The sequence below is a fragment of the Glycine max genome, chromosome 5, assembly GCF_000004515.6.
Source record: "Glycine max cultivar Williams 82 chromosome 5, Glycine_max_v4.0, whole genome shotgun sequence".
Classification (NCBI taxonomy): Eukaryota; Viridiplantae; Streptophyta; class Magnoliopsida; order Fabales; family Fabaceae; genus Glycine; species Glycine max.
In genome coordinates, this window is record NC_038241.2 from 26874125 (window position 1) to 26882235 (window position 8111).

Here is an 8111-nt window from a genome sequence, read left to right on the forward strand (position 1 = left end):
GTTGGAAAGTTGTGTCCAAAATATGTATTTTAAAATTAAACCAAAAAACAGAATGCAATTCTGATTCTGTGTTCTAATTCAAGGGTAAGTGTAAATTATTTGGAATGGTGCCCTTTGTGGTGAGACCTGAGAATAATTTTATATTATTTTCCAATCAATTTTTCATCCAAAATAAGTGTTTGAAAGTTGTGTCCAAAATATGTATTTTAAAATTAAACCAAAAAACAGAATGCAATTCTGATTCTGCGTTCTAATTCAAGGGTAAGTGTAAATTATTTGGAATGGTGCCCTTTGTGGTGAGACCTGAGAATAATTTTTTATTATTTTTCAATCAATTTTTCATCTAAAATAAGTGTTGGAAAGTTGTGTCCAAAATATGTATTTTAAAATTAAACCAAAAAACAGAATGCAATTCTGATTCTGTGTTCTAATTCAAGGGTAAGTGTAAATTATTTGGAATGGTGCCCTTTGTGGTGAGACATGGGAATAATTTTATATTATTTTTCAATCAATTTTTCAAGTTGTGTCCAAAATATATATTTTAAAATTAAACCAAAAAACAGAAAGCAATTCTGATTCTGTGTTCTAATTCAAGGGTACGTGTAAATTATTTGGAATGGTGCCCTTTGTGGTGAGACCTGAGTTCAGTATCTCTTTCTTTTTCTTCCTTTTCTTTTAACAGAAAACATTGAAGAAAAAAAATCACTAACACCTTAACATTGTTTTAACATTGCAAGTCATCTCTAACCTCTCAGATAAGTGATAAAAATTCACGATTAAAGAAAATAGAAGTTTCAACAACTGATCAAGAAGGCAAAACTAGGCTGTAATAACTTGCAAAGTGCGCAGTGAAGTTTTCTCCATATATACTACGTAAAAACTTCCCACACTATTTGTGATAACTTGCAAAGTGCACAGATCCATCACTTTCTCATACCAACACACCCTACAACCGAATGACCTTGTGGTTCACCCACGAGGAAACTTTTGCTGACGTGACGACATATCTGGGCCCACATGTCGGCCACGACGCAGCCTCCCTGGCCCACGTGTCTCCTCAATGAGCTACACATCGTTTGAAACATACGCAATATTCCTTTACTGCGTCCTTCCAAGTACTACTGTTTTCTCCCGCCAAACCATGAGGTAGTCCAGTGTGTCATGTTTCATACTCATCCACTTCTTGCACTGTGCCTTAATTACCCTAATTCACAAACTACTCATCCTTCTATACCCATATTATCTTTCTTTTTTGTGCTGTGATTGAAATTTGTGAAATCCCACCATGGCCATTGCTAATTGTGATGATGAGAACGCAAAAGCATTGCAGTTCATTGAGGATATGACACGAAACACTGACAGTGTCCAAGAGGGGCTCCTTGCTGAGATTCTCAGCCAGAATACCTGAAACGGTTTCGACTGAATGGAGCCACAGACCGCAACACATTCAAGTCCAAGGTTCCTGTCGTTTCCTATGATGATTTGAAGCATGATATCCAACGCATTGCTAACGGTGACCGCTCTCCCATCCTATGCGCTCACCCAATTTCTGAGTTTCTCACTAGGTACTTCTTTTTTGCATTACACAGTCATAAAATATATTAATAATAGACAAATTATAATTGGAGTAAGATAACCTTGCTATTTTTAATATTGTTCTGTCATTGAAAATTGGAAATTTTACCTTGCTAACCTTTATTATAGAAAATTTCCTAAAGTAAAATGTCAATTTTGATCGAATAATAGTATCATTTACAATTTCTTTTGTTTGGTATTTTTATAAATATAATGTTTGAATACGTGTGAATTAAATAGTTACCGTTTATAAACTTCAGTTCTGGAATATCTGCTGGGGAGAGAAAATTGAGGCCAACCATTCGTCAAGAGATGGAACGACGTCGTTGAAGGGTAACTACTACACGTACTTGCGCAATAATTAAGAGGAAAAAAGATACAAAGAGAACCCTTGAGAGTTTTGAGATTGTCTGGATCTGTTGATGTGATGTTATGTGCCTTTCAACAGGTTTTCTTTTCGTTTTGGCCGCGCCTTTTTTTCAAGTTTATGTGTTTGCTTTAGATTTGTGTCTGTGAAAAATAAGCTCAAATGGTAGCATGATGGAATTGTCCTAGACATCTTTGTCTATCCCATATATGTAGGGAAACCATCCTGTGCACACTTTTAATTAATTAGTCTATCTATATATTATATATCTTCAATAAAATTAATGTTAGTCATACATTTTAATATCGTTTCACGTGCATGTAACTTTCATGGGGCCAAAAGTCAGAGACACGTTTGTCTTTTCTCTCTCTCTTTTTTTTTTTCTCGTGTGAAGTTAACCGTATATAAACATCACATTACATGAATTTGAGTTGAATTAATAAAATCGTTATAGTGTTTTAACATGCTTCCGAAACTCAAACTCTAAACATCTCTCTTCTATTTTATAAAGAAATGAAAAAAAAAATGTCCTTACACGTTAGGTTTTAGATTCATATAATATTTTACACTAATTAATCCTGTATGATAGCTATCTAATATTCTTATTAATCACACATAGTAATATGTTTTTAGTAACAAAAAAGTAATATATATATATATATATATATATATATATATATATATATATATATATATATATATATATATATATATATTGGTAACTAGCTTAGTGCAAATTAAAATGATATATGATATATATGAAAGAAATGTGTAAAGATATTTCCATTATTCTTACAATCTGTTTTGCTCGACCTGTATTTATTTCCATTGGAATATTATTGATCTTATCTCATAACAGATTACTGTGGTCTATAATTTTGTAGGTTTTATTCCTTGTGCACCTCTCTTTTGAAAAAAGGAACCAACTTCGTTCTTTTTTTTCTTTTCTAAAAATGAAAAAGTGTAAAAGAGTACATATTATAAATAATGCATATACATATAAAGTTAAGAGATGACGTTAAAAGCTCATACGATGGAAACAGTTCATGTTTTGGATTGGGAAGGTTTGAATTTAAAGTTATTCCGGTCTACATGCTTTAGGGTATGCTTGATTTAAAATTACAAAATTATATTTTCGATTCTAATGCAAAATTGCGCATTCCAATACATATAATAAGAAGATAATTTTTTTTTTGCTTTGAGAGTAAAGTACTTTTGAGTTTTACTAATTTGAATTGAAACATGCGCTTTTACGAGGAGAAATTATTCTAAGCTACCGATGATTAAGTATTTATGGTTTTGCTCAATTTTTAAGTACTGAACTTTTTTAATTTATCAATAACAATTAGTAAAATTTGGTCATAATTGGTCCTTGGTGAAAATTAGGGTATAACTGGTTTAAGAAAATTTTGTATATAAAAAAAATGAAATATGAATTTTTTTCGTTAAATAACTTGTATTTTCCACACATAAATACATTAATTACACCACTGTCGTTAAAATTTGATTATATGTTACATAGGATTAATCAAAATTATAAACATAACAGTCTTGAACTATGTAATTAATTTATCATACATACATATTCTTATGTGCACATGCTACATACTGTACCTGATTCACAGGGTTTATAATTCTCTGGAAAGTACTAACGAAAGAGCAATATTGTTTATTTACCAATTGTTTAATTATATATTGTTTATTATATAACAACTGATTTTTTTTATCTCTCCTTTATGATAATTTTTCACTTGAATTTTTTTGTAATGATCAATAAATTGTAAACATATAGTGTTAATAAAGAAAAAAATTATTTGAGGCTTTACAATTTGGAGGCATGCACGTCCCAAGACCTATAATATTTCTGATTCATACTAAATGTGAACGGACGGTGTAACGGGTGACTGCGTAAGGGAGATTGATTTTTCTGACATTTGACCAATACAAAGTATTTAATTTTGATTAAATTATTGGGCCTCATAACTAACATCTTTGACTCTCTTTACCGTATATCTTGCTTAAGATGGAGAACACAGTAGACGGTGTTCAGAAATTGTAATAATCAGTTGAAATAAAAGTGTATCTTTAGCAAATATTTTTATATTAATTATTAATTTATTTTTAATCATAAAAGTAACATCTTGTTTTTATTTTTAAACAATTATATAAAAAAACAATAAAAAAATGTTATAAAAATTATAAAAAAATAGGCCAATCAAGCCTAACTAAAATAGCCCGGCCTGAGCCTGAAGACACAAGTTTCATCGAATTGAGCTAAAATGACTAGCATTAATATGAGCTAAACTAAAGTCCAAGCCCTATGTTTATAGAATCAATACGAACAAGCAAGATAGGCTCAACTCATTTGGTTACTTCTTTTTTATTTAAAAAACTAAAGATAATTATAAAAAATTTATAATAACTCACACATTACTTAATTAATCGAGCTAGATCCCTTAATATTTTGTTGCCTCTATATCTTATAATAATTGCTTGAGGCTATTATTCAATTGAGAAAAAAAAATACTTATCTGAACAAATTATAAGTCTAAAATAATAATATAAATATGTAAAAATAATAATTAACTAACTATACATTAAAGTTAACATGGGAGACTAAAGATTAAAACAAAATTTTTTAGGACTAAAAATTGATCAAACTTTTTTTTATGAGAGACTAGAAAAGTAATGGCTTAATTAAATATCAAATGTAAAGATTTTTTATTTTTTGTCTATAAGTTTAAATTTTCAACGTACAGACAAATATCACAAGAAGGAAGATTGAGTTGTGATTTTAAAATTTTAAAAGTCTTTTTTTTTAAAAAACAAAGTTATAGTATGAATAGAAACTTTGTAAGATAACAAATTTCTGCAAAAACACTTTCAAAAGATGAAAATAGATTTTGCAAAGAAGATAGAATTTTCAAAACAAAATCTAATTGGAACCCTTGGTCAGTTTAAAGCATAAGAGAAACGAAAGCATAAAAGACATCTAGATTTATACTAGTTCGTCTCCCTTACTGAAAGTACGTCCAATTCTTGGCTAATCATCAAGTTTTACTAACTTCAACAAGTTTCAAGTATTAATTACTACCACTTTTAGCTCTTACAACTCAAGCTTGACACCATGTTTGTTACAACCTAGTATTCTTTGTCCTATCAAGTCACTGCTGGCTCTACACAAATTAAAAAATTTATTGTTTGTTTGCACAATGACTCACTCTTAATCATCTTATAGACAAATATACAATCTCAACACTTAGTCTTTTATCTCAAGTTGTTCAAGGTGTTGAGATTTTTTTCAAACTATACAACAATTTACAATAAAGCTTTTTACGGAAAGAATTTGAATGAAAGTGCATTTGTTCATTTCCATATTTTCAAAACTTCTGGTATTTATAGGCATTCTTCAACAAGTGGTTGTTGTCTCTAAATGGATAAATTTCTTCACTTAAGCTCGCGTTTGAAGATTGTGGTTGTTGCAACATTTAATACTTGCATTAAATGCACGTACTCCTTCATGCTGAAAAACCACTCTTGTAAGTTTTCATATTGAACACTTCAGCGGAAAACCACTTACTTTAAGTTAGAGTAGGTCTATCACCAATAATGCATGCCTTTTAATGGTGTTTAAGAACTTCTAGATCTTGAACTTTATTTATTCTTCGTAGGATTCAATAAATCCTAGGAAAATGTCTCTGCAAAATGAATCTCAAACACAGAGTAGTAAATGAATTCTTAAATGTCATCATTTTTATGTTGTATCAGATCATAGGAGAAATTATTCTATAGTTCAGGACCACCATGTCAGTTGTGGTCTCGACCAATTAAAGTGTGACATGTGGACAACTTGGTTGTACATACTAATCGCTTACATCCTACATGGTGGGATAACGACATAACACGGTGAACAATTTTAAAATCAAAATCTTAATATACTTAGTTGCATATCTCATGATTATTCTATCTCAAATTAAATTAAAATCGATTGCAATACTCGTGCAATTTGTTATCACAAAGAAAAATCCATAACCCTAAAATTAAAATTTAAAGCCACCATGCCATTGCGTGAAGACTGGAGGGTCAATGCACTGACCAGGTTTAGAAAATTGTATGTGTTTTTGTGTCATGGTTATGCAATACTATCTTTTAAATGGCAACATACATGATGAGCAATGCATCTTAACAACAACCATTTTGTTTGTCCTTCGAGATCAATTTGTCAGCATCGTAACTTGGTACAACAATTGGAGAGCATTATTGATAGAGCCTTAGTAGAGTGGTGCTATCGCTATCATTTTACCACGTTGTGAAAGACAGTGACAATTGAATAACTATTTTTGGAAGTTTTAAATTTGGTATCTGATAAACCACTTTTTGTGTGGTATTATATATGAGTTTTTGTGTCATTTTGCATGTATTTTCTCACCACAACTCGCGTTTGGACATTAGTTTTGTATTGCAGAAACTGTTCAATTGAGTGAAAGAGTTGAAAATTGCACAAATTTGTAAATATTTGAAGACTCTACACTTGATCACGGTTGTGGTACATTTACCACAACCACAATAAAGTGACAATAGTCCTCCAAAAGCAGTGCCAAAATCCGACAATGGTCATGGTCAACTGATGAGGACCATGGTCAACCAAGAAGGGTCGATTAATAAATGCCATGGTAAATTCATGAGGGTCGTGGTCAATTAAGAGGATTGTAGTCAATTCATAATGACCCAAGGCTTCAGTGTCATCTGACCATGGTCGTGGTGAATCCACCACAATCGTAGTGCACATTTTTGTGAGATATCATTAAGAAGTTATATAAAGGTCTTTAGACTTTGTAAAAAAGATTATTAAGTTTTATTCTTGTCTTTTACGATTTTGAGAGAACCTTGAGGGCTTTTGAGAGTTGGAAGGCAACTACAACACGGTTAAGATGGATCATGATCATTGTTCCTAACTATTGGTATGTCTATGTTTACATTTTATAGGATTGCTAGTTTTCCTCTGATCATGAGTGGCTAGTTCCCTTAGTCTGAGGGTTATGATGTAATTATCCAAATGCACTCCTCTCCTTGTTCTTAATAGAATTCCTCATTGTTTTTATGTTAATTTATTCTTTTCTTTATGTTAATGTTTATTTGGAACCAGTCATTCTAATACTCAATCGATTGTATAGTAGTGATCATCTGCATGTAATTGGTAGATCTAGGTAGAGAATGTTTCAGGCCAAATTACACGATCAAACTGTTTGGGTAATCTTTAATAAATTAGTTAATCTTTAGTTTATCATCCCTAGAATTAAACTTATCATTTGAATTAAATTGATAGATCCATGATCATTGGGGTATTGATTTAAGGCAAAAAAAAAACATCTTCTAACCTTGATCATAGGGTTTAGTTGATTTTCGGAAACGATAATTAACTTGGTAAGGAATTTCATTAGGACTAAGATTAGGAGAAAATTGATACTAGTGAGTCATAACCCCTGACCATTCTTATCATAACTCAAACTCCTTTTTATATTTGTTTATTTGCTTTCTTATAAAAACTAAAGCAACAAAAACATTTAAATCCTTTTTTTAATCAATTCTACTATTAGTTTAATAAGTTTGACTAATTGGGAATACAACTGGTCCTTTGGGTTTGATATCCAGATTTTTGAGTTACAATTACTATTGCATAGGATACATTTATCCTTGTGCAAACCTAACATATTTTATGCATCAAGTTTATAGTGTCGTTGCCAAGGACTAGTTGTGAAATTCCTAACTAGTTTAATTTTAAACCAAACAGTTTTATTTATAATTTTTTATTATTTATTTAATTATATGCTATTTTTTTTGTTCTTATTCTTATTTCTAGTTGCACTTGATCTTCTCCTTTGTTTTGTAGTGCATGCAAACCAAGTCCGAAAATCCACCACTTCAATACAAACCTAATATTGACAAGCTAATCCGAAAACTTCGTATAGAAGTTCATGAAGAGAAAGAAAGAACAATGACAACTAATCAGGCTCAGACCCTTATGGATTACCTTACCCCTACCTTGGGGAATACCAATCCCATCTTACTACCAGAACTGCTAGAATGAGTTACTTTTGACTTCAAGCATGAGTTCCTACAAATGTTGGAGAACAACCTGTTCAGTGGTGCTGCCCATAAAAATCATATG